General features: G+C 42.4%; 1 pseudogene; it reads right to left on the bottom strand.

Moving 5' to 3' along the window:
• Positions 1 to 7,816: 7,816 nt before the first annotated feature.
• On the bottom strand, positions 7,817 to 7,988 carry LOC122890573 (annotated as a pseudogene).
• Positions 7,989 to 16,688: the final 8,700 nt, after the last annotated feature.

The following is a 16,688-nucleotide window of genomic DNA, read 5'->3' as shown; positions in this document are numbered from 1 at the left end:
CTTTTTTTTTTTTTTTTAAATTTTATTTATTTATTTGAGAGAGAGAATGCGCACAAGTAGGGGGAGAGGCAGAGGGAGAAGCAGACCCCTCACCAAGCAGGGAGCCCAATTCGGGACTCAATCCTGAGACCCTCGGATCATGACCTGAGATGAAGGCAGATGCTTGACTGACTGAGCCACCCAGGTGCCCCTTGCCTTCTTTTTAAAAAAACTTTGTTTCAATAAACATTTTTAAGTCATTACATTTTATTCAAACTTATGGCTTTCAATATGCATACATATTTTTAAAAAATTTGTATTTCTGCTGGCTTTTAAAGAACCATGAGGAATAACAGTTGCAAAAAAAACTGTGAAGAGAAAAATCAACTCCATGACCTAACATAACCCTGGAAGAGGGTGCCTGTGATGGGAAGCAGTTGGAAATAAGCCCCAGAGCTTGAGAGGCAAAGAGGGCACAAGCCAGCAGAAATCAAATGATTAAGCAGGGGTGGAGGCAGGGAACAGTCCAGAGCCAAAGCCAGCCAGCCCCTCTGAGAAAGAAAACACTATTAATAACAGAACTCTCAAGGTTCTGGCATCAATTTAACTCCTAACTTAGTCCTCCCCCACCTTCTGGCCTCAGTGTCCCACCCCGCCCAGAACTGCTATATCTTCTGGTGTATCTATACCCTTTGCAGATCCACTAAGAATCTAATTATAACTGTGGGAGCTCTGCAGGGACCACTGTGACATGCAGATGCACAAAGGGGTCTCCTGAAGAGGGAACTGGTGAGGGCACTTTGGGACACCACAATTAGAATGGACATGACTCCCTTCATGGCTCCCTAGTCGGGGCTGTGTCTCATTGGGAGATAAGACCATTCCTGAAAACTGCAGAACACAGGCATCTGACTTTCCTTCTCTTCTTGTCTTTCTTCTCTTCCTTCTTTCTTTCCTTCCTTCCTTCCTTTCTTTCTTTCTCTTTTTCTTTTGTTTCTTTCTCTAGAGTAAAGTGATGACAACTGGGGAATATTTTTTACTTTTCTGGAAATTACGGAGCTCTCTTTGTTGGTTTACAAGGTAAATGCTAAACCTAAACATGAATTAGGCTCAATGCTGCAAATCAAGCAACTATGATAGGTAAGCAGAGCCATCGCCCACCGAAACAGCACTATAAATGTGTAATGCCTAGGTCCTGAGGCTAAACTCCTGGTTAATAATAGCACAGAAGGAGCACAGATTTCCTCCACTACAATCATATGTAAAGAAATCATAGATTTCCACTTCCCTGCTTCCCTGACTCTACAGACTATCTGCTGGATAATGGGGCGGGGGAGGGGAACTTAGTCTGGCAAAATAATTAAAACTACCCTTTAAGTAAATGTTTCATCTTTTTAGGTCAAGTTCAGTCTCTCAAATGTCAGCCTAGATCCTCTCTGATTTTCTTAGCAAGGATGTGGCCTACGTGACCATGTGGTGATAGAGGGCACAGGGCGTCCATGGAACCAGGAGGCATCCTCTGGGGATCCTCATGGGCCTGCTAGATACAAGGACTTATTCAGGCTGAATATAAGAGCAATTCATCTCTGGGCTTCTTGTGGCATCTGCTGTTGGAAAACTATAGTATTTCCAGGCTTCACACTTGGGATTCTGTGGGGTGGCCTCCTATCCCATGCTTCAGTGTGCTGAGTAGCTGTGCTGCAGGCCCATCGCAGTTTCTGCCTCACCCTCCCCTGCCCTTGGCCAGGCCATGTCCACTCTGCTGTGAGGTTATCGCTTTGACCCTTGTCCCACTGCAGCTCCATGGCCCACTCACACGCTCCTGGCCTATGGGGCTTTCTAGAGACTAAATATTTGTGTTCCCCACACTACCCCCAAATCCATATGCCAGAGTCCTAACTTCCACAGTGATGATGTTAGGAGGTGGGGCCTTTGGGACATCCTTAGATCACAAGGGTGGAGCCCTCATGAATTAGTTTAGTGCCCTTACAAAAGAAGCCCCAGAAGGATCCCTCACCCCTTCCTCAGTCTTGAGCTCCCCCAAGCTTGGCTTTCAAAACCTTTGGCTTGCCCGAGACGTTAAGAAAATGAGCTGTGAGATTCAAGTCCCTCTAGGCCATTGGTTCTTAACACGGCCTACCCGGAGCCATTCTGTAAAATCGTGGGGTTTTTACATTGTCACAAAAATTGGGGAGATGAGGGTTATTAGCATTTAATAACCAGAAAGAGTTCAAGGGTCCTCATGCTGTAATGAAGGAGGCCGTCCCATAATGAAAAATCATTCCATCCCAAGTCTGTACAGGCGAAGAAACTGGTCATCATTTTCTGAGCTTAAAACCTAACTCTAACAAAGTGTTTCTGCTTGGTTTAAATAGAAACCCCATATTTCATTTATATAAAACAACATACAATGTCCAGTAATGCAACTAACATTTAAGTGAGGAGACACCATTCCTTGCCTTGTCCAAAATATTACAAAGAGCTTTTCACTATTTCAAAAAGCCTCCAAGAGCAGTACCTACCACCCGCGACACAAAAGTCACCCGGCTAAATGGTTCTGCATGGCTAGCTATCACTGGCAGGGCAGCCTGGGGCGCAGCATCCCCCTGCACCTGTGCCTGAGCCTTAGAGAGAAATGCATATTGTTTCACCATCGGTGCAATTCTCCTTTCTCGTTCTCCTTTCTGTTTCAATTAGAACACTACCCTGCAATTTGAAGAATGTGGTAGGTAGCTTATAGGAGCTCTAAAGTTCCACTTTAAGAAGGTAAAGAGGGAATACCTATTTTCTAAAGAGGGCTGGAATCTGATACTGTTCTGAGCCTTTGCTCTGGGCATCCCCTGATCCTCCCTTTCCATAATGAGCACTTACTTTGTGCCAGAGGCTATTTTCCAGACTTGCTCTCCTGTACTTTTCTCAACTACCCCCACAAGGCAGGCATGGCCATCCTTGTTCTATAGATGATGGAACTGAAGCTCAGAGAATCAAAGTAAACCAAGAAGTGGAAAATCTGGGATTCAAATTCAAGTCTACTTGACTCCAAGAGCTGGCATCTTAGCCATTCCACATGGAATTCAACTAACTCCATATTTAATTAATGTAGAGACAATGAAAAAAAGATCACCTTTTGTAAATTTTACTTACAACTCCATTTCTATTTACATAGTTTAATACCTCACCCTTTGAGATGAAAATATTTATCAGGCAATTAAAAGGAAAGGCAACTGAGAACTAGAGTCTTCTATTTTAATGAACCCTCTGTGGGATCCTCTGAACTGAGCTAATTGCCTCACTTACGTATCTCTGCACTATGATGACCTCCTGAAGTTTTCATGTGGGGAAAATACCAATCCTTGCAACACAAGTTATTAGCTAACAGTTTTCTAATGTGATAGAAGAGAGACTCTTGCTCAAGAAGCCCGAAGTACTTGAGCAGCATTGGTTCTATATGAAAAACAGTCCTACCCTCTAAGAACAAAGAATGACAAGGAGTTCATTTCCACCCTCTCTGTCCCCCGAGAGGACAGTCAGATCACAGAGCACCTAAAAAATACTCATCCAGTTTCAGGGAAAGGGTTTTGTCAGAAGTTGTCTTGCACCTGGGCTGACAGAGAACCTCAACGGATAAAAAAGGACAAGTGCCCATCGTATGTCCATCACTTTAGGTATGTTATTTCACTAAAACTCTATGAAAACCTGTGTGTTACGTGCCATTGCCTCGCACAGATAGAAATATAAGGGCCCTATGAAGTTGTAAGTGGCCCCTGAGCACCCAACAGCAAAGCGTCCCAGCTGGGAAATGAGCCCAGCCATGTCCCATTATGCTTGCTTCCACTCAGCCTCGAGTATTTGGGGATCTCCAACCCCACCACAACTACTGTGTCACAGAGAAGCTTGGGGGACGGGAAGGGACACTTTGGATTAAATCTCCAGTTAGGTCTCAAACACCTCGGAAGTCTAATTTCTAGGGAATGTTCCCAACTGTGTTCAACAGATTTTAACGTAACTGGAGACTGGGCAGTTGGCATGTCACTTTAATGAGGGGAATGTTTCTTGTAAAATCCAACAATGACAGGAAAACTTGACTATGTTCTTTAATAAAATGCAAAATGATGTGGCAGGGAATTCCCAGAACTGTTTCCCTACCTTCCAGCACTCTCCATTTTTGGTGCTGCTCTTAGGTTGTCCCAAGTCCTGGAAGACTCAGGTCACTGCTGAGAAACCCTTCTTCAAAAGTAAACTATGACTTCCGTATTCTCATCATCTTCTTAAGTTGTTCTGGGAGGGAGCCTGACAAGGTTAAATTGAAAATAAGAAACGTAAACATAAAAGCAGCAGCCACTGGGTGTCACTGATTTACCACTTGATTATACCTTGTCCCACATTTCTATAGCAGGAGAAAACCTGGTCTTTTAAGTGGAATATTTTGAAACCACTTTTGCAACCCTTCACGTTCTTGAATGGTTGAGACAAAAAGAGAAGAGTTTAAAATAAAAGGATCTTGTGACCTTGAGAAGATGTTGTTCTCTATTGTAAACAATTCATAACTGTAACAATGGTCCCATTTTAGAGATACATACACTGAAGCAGAACAAGCTAACTAACGTCCAGGATGTCCGAGAACACATTCCTGAACTTCATTTTTAAATCAAGTCTTCCATGTTTTATTTTTATCTTAAGATAAAAGCCAGGGACACAGTACCCATTATTTATTCTTGTCCCTAACTCCCAATTTTATACTTAAAGAAGATTAAAAAAAAAAAAAGAAATCTTTCCGAACATCTGAGAACTTGGGGATTGGGATTATGTATCAAGCTCCTACAAATGGTGTTAGAAGCTACTATTTATCAGGTATCTCTTCTGAACCTGGGACAGTCATAGCAGTATCTCATTTAATGTTCACCACAGAATAGAACACAGGTGGTCATTATCCCCAGATGAAATAAAACTGGAGATCAGAAAGGATAAATAACTTGTGGAAGATCACCAAGGAAACAAGATAAAGATTTCAGATTTTAACCCATATTTGTGGCCAGCAAAGTCAGGCTCATTCTGCGGTATAAGCCGTATCTCTTCAGAAATGTTATCTTTAGTTTGGACACATCCCTTCCAAAGCTCTGTGTTGTGCCTTATCTATGCTTAACCAGCTAGTAGAAGTTAAAGATAATAAGTCCAAGTCAACTGTATGCCTTGTGTTTTAGGATCATTCCCCAGGTAATTCCACTGGCTACGGGAGTCACTAGTCTCTCATTGTACAAAATTCTGAATTTCCCCCACCAAGCTCCTCAGGGTGATGTTCTGGCCTGGGATTTAGTTTCTCCGGATCTTCCGTTGTCTAAGTAAGCTGAGTCTTATCTCTTTCTATAGTGGATATATTCCTGCTCTCATTTTTGGCTTAACAATACCCACCCATCTGGAGAGAAGTAATCCTTCTTTAGACTAAAGAGCGGTGGAGAGCTTTGGGGTTGTTTATCTGCCAAATAGGTGCAGAAACAGCCCAGCAACTATAAACTCATAAGCTTCCTGATTCATCCTTGCAAATACAGTTAAGCTCAGAGCCGGAGGCTTTCTCTGGGGGAGATAAGGCAGTGTTTCCACATCACCATTAGCTCCTGCCAAGTTCCTGCTCTACAGAGAAGCAAGTTCTCTAGCTAGTGGCCTTTTGATGCCTCCCCTCCCTGAATCACACCTTAATTGTGGATGTTCCCTTTCCTTAACCCAGAGTCAAAACACCATGACTCTTTCTTTGCTTTCCACTTTCTCATTCCAGATCCTTGGGTTTCTTTTCAGACCTCGTTATGGCAGTAACTTAATAATAACCCCACAGAATCTGAAATAATCTCATTGTTTCATATTTTAAAGTAAAAACTATATGTCCCTTTCCAGTGTCCATTTCAAGGAAATAGTAATATGTTTCTTGTCATGCTCAGCAAATCCCAGATATCTGGGAGATCATCTTTTTTTCCTCTCTTCTCCGCCTGGCTATTGCTTCTTCTCCTGCTCCTTTCAACATAATCTGCTGGGTAACAACATCAAAACACACCTGGAGAACTCACACAGAACTCAAGCTTCATCTCTCGATGACCACTTACAAAATGGAGAAGAAGTAACTTTGCAATAGATGCAATCTGGCTGAAGCTTGATTCTCTTCACTTTTTTAAAAATAATATTCCAGGGGCGCCTGGGTGACTCAGTGGGTTAAAGCCTCTGCCTTTGGCTCAGGTCATGATCTCAGGGTCCTGGGATCGAGCCCCACATCAGGCTCTCTGCTCAGCGGGGAGCCTGTTTCCTCTTCTCTCTCTCTGCCTCTCTCTCTGCATACTTGTGATCTCTGTCTGTCAAATAAATAAATAAAATAAAATAAAATAAAAATAATATTCCAAAATTTTATCTTAAAAGTTAGATTTATAGTCAAAAAATACAACTAATATGGATTTTTAAATAGGGTCCTCTCTGCTGCCCATAGGAAGGCTGTTGGATACGAATGAGTGGGAAGTGTGGGGAAGGATCTTTACAGGCTTGGGACATACCACACACGGATCATCTGTGCAAAGGCAGAGAAGGGTTTGGCCTCTTTTTGCCCTAAATTTTTAATAGGAGCACCTCCTATCTTGTTCTGCTTTCAAGTCCCCAGGCCTTGCCTCACATCTCCCAGCCCCCCACAACTGCCATCGCATATCCTTCCCTTGGTCCATCTCTGCAGAGCCCGGCCCTCGCCCCAGACTTAAGACGCCCGGCACTGCTTGTCTCATTCATCCTACACACGTGTGCCAAGTGATGCTCTATTCCAGGCCCTGACTTCACGTTTTTACTTCTGTGTCATGTCCCTCCCCACCACCACTGCCACGTTCAGTCACTGCTTCTGATAGCACCACCAGTTAAGGAACTGGTCCAAAGTCACATAACCAAGAATGGGCAGAGGAAAGAGTCGAAGCAAAACTGGAAGCTCTGCCCGGCACGTGGTGCCAGCTCGAGAGTTTATGACATTTATGTTAGGAGGGTTCTTCCTCTCCCGTTCCTGTTTTTTCCTTTCTTCATCAAGGAAGTTTCCTGAAGGACAAGGTCAGTTGAAAATAAAACAGAGTACTAGGTACCTTAAGCTAGTGGATATTCTAAAAGATAAAGCCTTACTACAGATGAAATGAGTGTTTTGCTGTCTTAAAATTAATGAATACTACATAAAATTTGATGTGTAGTTACCTCTGTATTTATATCCACATGAATTTTCCTTCCTCTGCCCATGTATTTTAGCCATTGGTCATGATGAAGATCAGAGTAATTAGCTTATCCACAGAAGCCCATTTTTTAGAAAACACTGTTAATTTGGAGAATATGCCTCCTGAGCACAGAGAACAGGCCTCATTCCCCTTCCAGGATCAGGCCTGGTTGAGGGCAGGGAGGGAAATAACTGAATACTAATTTTGGCAAGGTCTATTGTCAAATTTCTCTCACTTCACAATCCACATGAACAATTTCTGTTTTCTCCGTTGGCACGATTACACTTGTATTCACGTTCAGAGTGTGTAAGAAGACCAGCCAATAGTGCCTTCCACACATCTCTGCGTTGGTGTCCGGACCGTCTTTTGCTGACTCTCCTTGGACCTGCATAGTAAAGACACACAGCCCGGAGAAAACCTAAGGGCCTCCAGCAACCACCTGAGCAAGCCCACGGCTCCCTGTCACTGATGGGGAGAAGCCTTTGCCTCTGGGAGGCCAGGCACAAGCCACCTGCCCACGCACTCCAAGGTAGAAGCACTAGCAGACAGAGTCTCTGTTGAACACCTGCCACGCCCCACCCCAGCTCAAGCTGACTTTAAACACCTGGGTAATGACCCCAGGAGGGTGCACGGTTCCTGCTACTGTCATGCCAGGTCAATGCACGCAGTGGATAAAGGAAGCTCCTAGTCCATCTCCCTGCTCCAAAAATGCATTTAATGTATTGTCTTCATATATTATATTGATCAGAACTGAAACTACACTTGATCTCAGCCAAAAGGCTGGCAAGCAAGCCACATAAACAATTGAGAGGTGAAAGTTTTCCAAGGCTGCGGGCATAATAAGCATTGCCTGCAGAGAAAGAATTCTAAACTCTGCTTACATAAAGAGAATTAATGAAAATCAGAGCACGTCCTTTAAGTAACATTAGGAAACTTGGCAGGCGTGAACAATTTCCTCTGTCCCCTTATTACAATGTTACAGCCATTGTCTCATTTTCTGATAAATCATAAGTACACTCTGCTCTCTGGGAGTAACTTTTGTTCTCACGATGTTGTAAATGCGAGAGTAGAGTCAAATGTTCAGTCTGTGGGAGGTTCGCAGTGGAGCACAGCCATCTCAGCACAGACACCCCCTGTCTTATTCAGGTGTTGGGCAGGAGGCCAGAACAAGCCAGGGAAGGGAGAGACACCACCAGGGAATTCCCACTACCCAGGTCTCCTCTCCTTGCAGCCTGACCATGGCTGAAGAGTTTCATGGTTCAGCTAATTCTTCCCCACCCACCAGCCCTCTCCTTCCACAAAGGGGGCTGGGAAGCAGCAGAGGTTGCTGGTCCTTGCCCATCCTTAAATAAGGAATATGTAAGGAATGTGGTCCCTGGGAAGAACCGAGCCATGCATAGCCTCTCCGGGTAGCTTAGCTTAGTTTCTTCTGGACTTGAGTTTGCCTTGCTAGCCAGAAAACCCTTAACCCCTCCTGACTCAACAGGTCTTTTTGTCTCCATAAAGCCTAGAGCTTAAAGAAATCAGTTGTAACTTCCCAAACCAAAGGAATAATATTAGAGGTATCGTCAACTAGTAAATCACTCATGTCCTAACACACAGTAGGACTACCTATGTTGCCTATTCAAAGGGCTGCCAGCACATACTTGGGTAAATATGCCCAGAACACTAAAGAAATGTGTAAAACAAATGATTTCTTTTAACCTGTTCTTGAACAAATATGCAAAACTGCCTTTGCTCTATATCCTCAAACATTCGATATCCTGTTTCAACACACTGCTCAAGACGTTATGTGCTGGGGTAGAAGACAGAAACAGGGAGCAGATGCTGAGACCTGTCCTGTGGAGTAACACAGCTCAAGGAGCTGGAGCTTGCAGGTAGCATGGTGTTTAAAGGACAGGAAATATGTCTGGATTATGCTTTAGGTTTTTATTCTCCCCTTCTCTAGAAGCATAATATAGGTACTTGATGTGCCTTACCTGAAGTAGAACAGAAAAGGAAAAGAGAAGAGTTGGGGGCAGGAGAAGTGGTTCAACTTTCAGGTCCTCGTGGCAGTCTATTTGAGAAAAAAACAGTCTGGAAAGATGCGTGCGGATCATGAGATGGCTAACTGAGCAATCTGACTCATCAGAAAACTCCCGCTCTGTGACTATGAACCCAGAACTATGGGAGCCGGCAAGCGTGCAGGATCCCAGAGTGGACTGGAGGACAAGCCTGGCAGGGTCTGACCCCCAAAAGGAGTCAGGATGTTGTTAAGACCTCACCAAGGTCTAGAAAGAAAGCCAAGCTTAATTAAGCTTAATCCGTGGTGAGAAATCATTCCTTAGACCCGGTTTCCTTTTAAACATACTCTCTTGAACTTGTCTTTAAGCTAGGATGAACTCTGTCATCTGAATGCTGTCCCGGTTCCGCTAAACTCTGCTGGAGTTCGGACCTTACCCTAGCATCTATGTGTGTGTGTGCACATACACACCAATGTGGTCTTCCTGTTCGAGATGCCAGGTCGAATTTACAAAGTTCTATATTTTAGGAAATGAAGCCTTCTGTAGGTTAAAGCCACAATCATAAACATTTAAAGCGATGTTAAAGTTTAAATCTAGTCCCCTAGTACCTGAACTCATTGCTCTGACCGCTATACTTTGATAAATATAGTCTTGAGACTATATAGTCAGTTTTCATTTCATTTCCCTCATGACAACATTCAATTTGATGTAGAGTAAAAAACACAACAAACCAAAACAAAGCAAAAAACAACAACCCCCCAAACCCTGATGTAACAATAAGTAGGCTGTCCACAAATAAATACAATATAAAGTATTTACAATAATATAAAGTATCAGGCCAAGTAAAAAACACTTACTGAGGGTAACTATGATGAAAACAAAAGGATAGTTCAGGTCAGAGAGGTTTCCATGCAAAATTTTAAAATCTCCTTTCCTGGTGAGGTGCGAAAACGGGATTTTGTGCACAAATAGCCTTGTCAAACAACTACTTTTGTGTTTCTTTTTAGAGAAAGATGAATTATCTTCTTTAAAATGTTCCAAAGGGAGGGTGGGGGAAACATCCCATAGATGGACAGCCACTCCCAGCTGCATGCCCTAGAACTCAGGATTTGTGCTTCAGAAATTATCATCTCATAAAGACGGTGGTTAGCTACTAGTGAGGCTGATTTCTTAAAATGGTCAGCTAAGCCTCCAATTGCAGTCCAGATGTATTTTTGTCTTCCTCTAGCTCTACTGTGAATTATTTAAAGCAGCATACTCCACAATTTGAATGTGGCCCACATTTTAAATCAAGCTCACCAAAATAATAACACTTGATGTACTAATTTCCATTTAATAGAAATATTTCTATAAATTCCTAATAGGACTGAAAGGCAGTATGAAGCAAAGGACAAAAATATTTCTAAAAATTCATTTTATCCCAGGAGAAATTACTCTTTCTACAAAAAATATCATGCAAATATTTATTTGCAAGGAATTCTAGGCATGTCTCTAGAAAACCACATTTGTAATCAAACTAGTGGGGCTGTTTAAAAAGACTTTCCACCAAACTGGTGGTTCTTTCATGTTTTTTTTAAATGACTTTTGTAGAAATGCATTGTGTAGGGAAGGCTCTACATGATTCTTAACTGGATAGGGAATTTTCATTTTTAGAAAAGGAAAGATGTGTTCCAGTATTACTATAGTTGATTGGGACTGGTTCTTCCAGTAACTAAAGGATCTCCTACAGAGACAAATTTTCTAGAAAAGGAAATGGAACAAAATTGAAAAGAAGAAAGTTTCGACCTTAGGATCTAAACCTTGGATGTTCTTCTCTGCCTTCTCTGAATTATAAGGAACATTTTTCAGGTCAAACAATAATTTATGAGCCCTCCCAGAGGTCTTTGGTTTCATGACACTGGCTTGTAAGTCTTTCAATCTTCTCCAAGGCAATTCTGAGCAAAATTCTGAAGTATGCCCTGTATGTTTGAGAATACCCATGTCATTTTCCTTGGCTCTACCCCAATCTTTTGTGCAATGGCCTTGTAAAAATTATAACAGGCACCCATCCAACCAACACAGCCATCCACACCCAACCAATTTATATATAAATCTAAATTTGTATTTCTGTACATGTTAGACTTACTCTGTTCTATTTTGACAGTATTGTCTTGTGGTGTCATAAAGATTAATGTCTCTACTGAAGAGAGTGACTATTTCTGTGATAATTACCTGGGGGAGAGGAAAGTCCTACGACAGAAAACTGGACCTTGGCAGACAGGCCCTAAATGTATTCATTCCTTCATTCAATGAGTATTTATTGACTGCGTGCCGCACACCTAGCTGTGTTCTCCAGCCTGAACCACAGCCCAAACTAGAGACTGACAGGGGAGGCAAAATTTTACTTCACCTTTGAAGGGTTCTTTTTGGCTGGACCTGAGACTCAAATTGACATGGACAAAATCAATAGGAGAAAGACATACAAATTCATTAAATAACCTAAGTTTTGCAGGATGTGGAAGCATTTGTAAAGAATGAAAATACAGGGGAGCCTGGGTGGCTCAGTTCATTAAGCAGCTGCCTTTGGCTCAGGTCATGATCCCAGGGTCCTGGGATCGAGTCCCACATCGGGCTCCTTGCTCAGCAGAGAGCCTGCTTCTCTCGCTGCCTCTGCCTCTCTGCCTGCTTGTGTGTACTCTCTCTCTCTGGCAAACAAAATCTTTTTTAAAAAATAAAAATAAATTTAAAAAAAGAATGAAGATACAAAGAAATGGCAAAACCTATTTGCTTTTTTATATTAGGTTGAACAGAGAAACAACTCTGGAAAAGTGACTATACTATGTGGAAGGCCCTGAAAAAAAATTTTTTTTTCATAAGTCTTGTTTATGTAGAATTCTCTCTCAACTTCTCATCCTTGGTAAGAATGTGATTTTCCCTCTGGTATAAGGAGGGTATCTTTCATCCAGGAATTGTATGTCCTGCTTTTAAGAAAAGTAAGGAAGGACAGAGTGTTTTCCTGTATTTGCTGTCATTCAAGAGTCCTTAACCCCAAACAGGCAATATGCCAGAGTGGCATATTTTGGAGTCGCATGTTCTGAACTCCTTCAAGAACGTAATCCACAGGGGGCCTGGGTGGCTCAGTTGTTAAGTGTCTGCCTTTGGCTCAGCTCATGATCCCAGGGTCCTGGGATCAAGCCCCGCATCAGGATCCCTGTTCAGTGGGGAGTCTGCTTCTCTCTCGGCCTCTTCCCTGCCCACCCAGCCCCGGGTTTGTGCTCTCTCTCACTCACCCTCTCTCTTGCTCTCTCTCAAATAAATAAAATCTTAAATAAAATCAAAACAAAACAAAAAACTCTTCTAAAAAAAAAAAAAAAAAGACCATAACCCAGGCCTGCTCATCCATCTGGATCTCTAAACAGCATCTTAGTTCCATGTGTCCACAGCTAAACATGCTCCCTCACGACAGGAGAAGGCAACTCTGTTTCCAGTGGCTTCCACCTAAAGACCTGATTCCTCCCATTTTTATTCCTTCCATATTCAGTGGAAATCCCGTTGGCTCTACCTTCAAAGCCCAGAGTCTGGCCCCTACTCCTTCCTCCCCCGTGCTCACCCTGGTAAGATCCCGTTTTTGCATCTGGAATGCCGTGACACCTTTCACACCAGTTCTTTGGCTTTCACTGTGCTTCCCTGCAGTCTATTCTCAGCACGAGGATCCAAACCATCCTGATAAAAGTTAAGCTCAAATCTTGCCACACCTTGGAACAAAACCCTTCAGTGATTCTGCATTTCACTCTAGAAAAGCTGAAGTCCTTACTGTGGCCTCAAGGTGCCAGTGACCACATGCCCCGGGGTTACCTGAGCTCATCCCACGTCCTCCCCTCCCAGCCCACCCTCCTCCAGCCACATTGGCCTCTGCACCCTTCCTCTGATGAGCTGGGCATGTTACCACCTCTAGGCGCTGGTTCATTCCTCTGCCTAAAAATCTCCCCCAACCCCCTATGTCCACAAGGTTAATTCCCACAGCACCTTCTCAGATTTACCTTCTCAATGAGGCCTGCTCAAACGACCTCACTTTGTATTGCAGAGACAGCCCAAAACACACAAATTTCCTGCTGGTATTTCCAACTTCCCTTAACCTGATCTATTTTTCTCCAAAGCACTTCCTTTAATCTAACGAAACTTATTTATTAGGTTTTGTTATCGGTTGTCCGTTGTTTCCTGACAGTGGGTTTTTGTTTCGTTTGGATGGTTCTTAGGTTTCTTCATGTAACCCAAGTGTCTGCCATAGGGTGGGCACTGAGAGAACAACGGTTCAATGAAGGAATCTAAGCAGAACAATCAGACTCTCTACCATCAAAAAGGTTACAGTCCACAACAGTGATAATGCTTTTCTCTCCAGGATTCCTTTTGTGCTTGAGACCTTGATGAACCTACATGGGACTGGACGTGTCAGAGGATGCTTTCAGGTGAAGGAGGAAGGATGGTCTCTTCCCTCCATAAGCAGCTAGACTGGAACTGCTAGACCATAACTGAAGGGAAAGGAGTTATTCCCCCTTTGCCTCCAGCTTGAGTGAAGCTTATATGACAAAACTGTAATATATTCCAAGTGTACAACATGATTTGATATACACAGACCCTGTGAAAGGTTCCCTCCAGTGAGTTATTAACACAATCGTGGTCATCATTTACCTCTGTGTGTGAGAACACTCAAATTCTATTCTCTTGGAAAATTTTAATTCTACAATACAGTATTATCAACTACAATCACTATGTAACACAGTATACCCTCAGATATTATTTGACTTATAACTGAAAATGTGTATAGCTCCTGGTAATCACCATTCTACTCTCTGTTTCTATGAGTTTGAACTCCCCCAACCCACACCTAACTCCACATATAAGAACACTTTCCAGGGGACAGGGAGAGGTCAGAGGGCAGCTGCCTCACCATCATTCCTGTGGCAGCCTCTCTCTTGGGAATGGGTCAGATTTTTCCTCAGGTTGCTGGTAGGTTTTCTTCTAGCCTTCATAACGCATGCTACAGGCAGTGACACCCATCTCTACATGCTTTAACTGCACCTCCTCTAGTGTCTTTTTACCCATCGCTAACCTTGTCAAAACTTCTGCTGTCTCAGGGAAGGTGGTTTCAATGAACCATTAGAAAGTATCATCAGTACTTGTTAATCCACTAATTACCTGACGCAGAGCCACACAGCAATAAGATATGAACCAGCTCAGGCAATCTAGGAGAGATCATTTGGGTCCAGAGAGTTCTCCAGGTCCCTTAGGCCAGGCACCATAGAGAGCTAATGACTTCATCAACTGAACTAGGCCCCTTCTTTATGTGTGGCCCTCCTCACGGAGTTCACATTTGGTGCTTGGTATGACAGGGAATATTAACAGTCTGGGAAATTCTAGGAGAAAGAAAAACTAGTTAATCCAATTTTTTCCTGGTGGTAAGAAATTTTAGTAGAAGTAGAATTAACTATTTAAAGTCATAACAAAGCCATTTAGCAAAATATTCATGTTCTAAAGAAATAATGACCCGCGTCTGTGCCCAAGTGAAATACTCATTCAAAGAAATTGTCTCCCTTCTCTTTATAGCTTTCTTTATAGCTTTATACCTTTCTTTATAGCTTCTCCAGAAGCTAGCACAGTGCCTGGCCAAATAGTTGCCCAATGAATGTGAATAATCCAACATTCAGTCAGCCAACAACAACAACAACAACAACAACAAAAATAGAGAGCGCACATTATCTCCTTTCTCTTCTTACGCATCCAGTTGTGAATACGTGTAACAGATCCTTGGTCCCCAAATAAGCAAACCATTTTCCCTCAAATAATTAACAGGGCCTATGGCATTGTCCTATAGGGCCTGGTTTAGAAATTTATTACCCAGGAGCCAAACTTAATAGCTTAGGCAATTTCCCTTTCACGTCCAAATTTGAGGTTCCTTGAAAATTAATGAGGTTATGGTTTATTGTACAACTGCTCTAGGTGGAATCCTAGATGGCAGGCCCCGTAGTTCCCCATCTGGATTTATGTCACACTGACGCGTTTCATGCTACTCTCCGATCTTCAGCTTCTCTCAGCCAGTGCGGCCTTGAAAGGAAGCTGCTGGTCGGACCATCAGTCCAAAGCCCTACCGAACGAAGGCATGCAGAATGCTGGCTTCCTGATTTATTTGATTTTTTAAAGTTATTTTAATAGACTGAATCCAGGGTTTCAGTTTTTTGTTTTTTTGTTTTTTTTTGTTTGTTTCTTTGTTTGTTTTTAACATTTTTGTGCAGGGACTTCTTCACAGATTATTTCAGATTATTTCAATTATCACAGATAATTCTTCAACAGCTTGGCGAAAGCAAGAGATAAATGCATAAAACCGAATACACAGAGCTACAAAGGATATCAGTTATTAGTATTTTTGACATTCCATGGGCCAATAGAGAATTTTCCATTCCCTGAAATTTAAATCTGTGAATAGAGTCTTAACTATTTGTTATTAACTAGCACGGACTACCATCTCTTTATGCCTGGACTGACTTGGAATTGAATACAGAATTAAGAACGGAGCAATTTAAATTATAGTCTGTAGAAAAGCTCTGATATTATTGACATCTAAATAAGTCAGCTCAGCCACTTCGTTTTTAGCTGCTCCTGGCTGACCACAATTGTACTCTAGCTGGCTTGCCACGTATTGCTCCTCCTATCAGTATGATTTAGGCCCTTAGACTTTCCCAATTCCTCCCAAACCGAAATAATTTTAATTCACTGAGAATTTCTTGAGACTTTCTATGTATAACTGAAACACAAGGTGCTTTGGTGCCTGTATCAATGGCTTTCTTCCATCACCTGCAGTTTTACACAATTTTCCCCTTCTGCATAAATATCTAGAATCTGTCAAAGAATAATGAGTGATCTGTCTTCTTTTTCTCCTCCTCCTGACCAGGTACAACTAGTGGAAAGATCCTTCTTCATCCTCATTCTTTCAGAGGATGATGATGCAGCTTTCTGTGAACTGACATAGTTTTGTTTGGGTCTGGGATTGCTCTAGAGATTTCTTCTTCTTCTTTTTTTTATTTTTTAAAGATTTATTCATTTGAGAGAGAGAGAGAAAAAAAAATGAGCTGGGAGGGGTGTGCAAAGGAGAGGGAGAAGCAGACTCCCCACTGAGCAGGGAGCACAAAAAGGACCTCAATCCCAAAACCCTGAGATCATGACCCGGGCCGAAGCCGACGCTTAACCAACTGAGCCACCCGGGCGCCTTGCTTTAGGGACTTCTCATCTCCCTAGTTTACTGAGGTCTGGAAACCATATTTGAGCTGGAGATGACAGCTGAAGAGGAAAATGCCCTTGATAGCTAGTAATAATAATTATTGCTATTATTATGAATAACTCACTTATAATAAAAATTGTCATTATTATCATGGCTAACATTATTGAATTCATCTGTTGAGCAATCATGTATATTTCACTTGTAGGACATGTCCTAATTTTGAATTTTATTGAAAGA

The sequence above is a fragment of the Neovison vison genome, chromosome 11, assembly GCF_020171115.1.
Source record: "Neovison vison isolate M4711 chromosome 11, ASM_NN_V1, whole genome shotgun sequence".
NCBI lineage: Eukaryota > Metazoa > Chordata > Mammalia > Carnivora > Mustelidae > Neogale > Neogale vison.
Note: the sequence above shows the minus strand (reverse complement) of the source record. Positions and strands in the feature narration are given on the sequence as shown.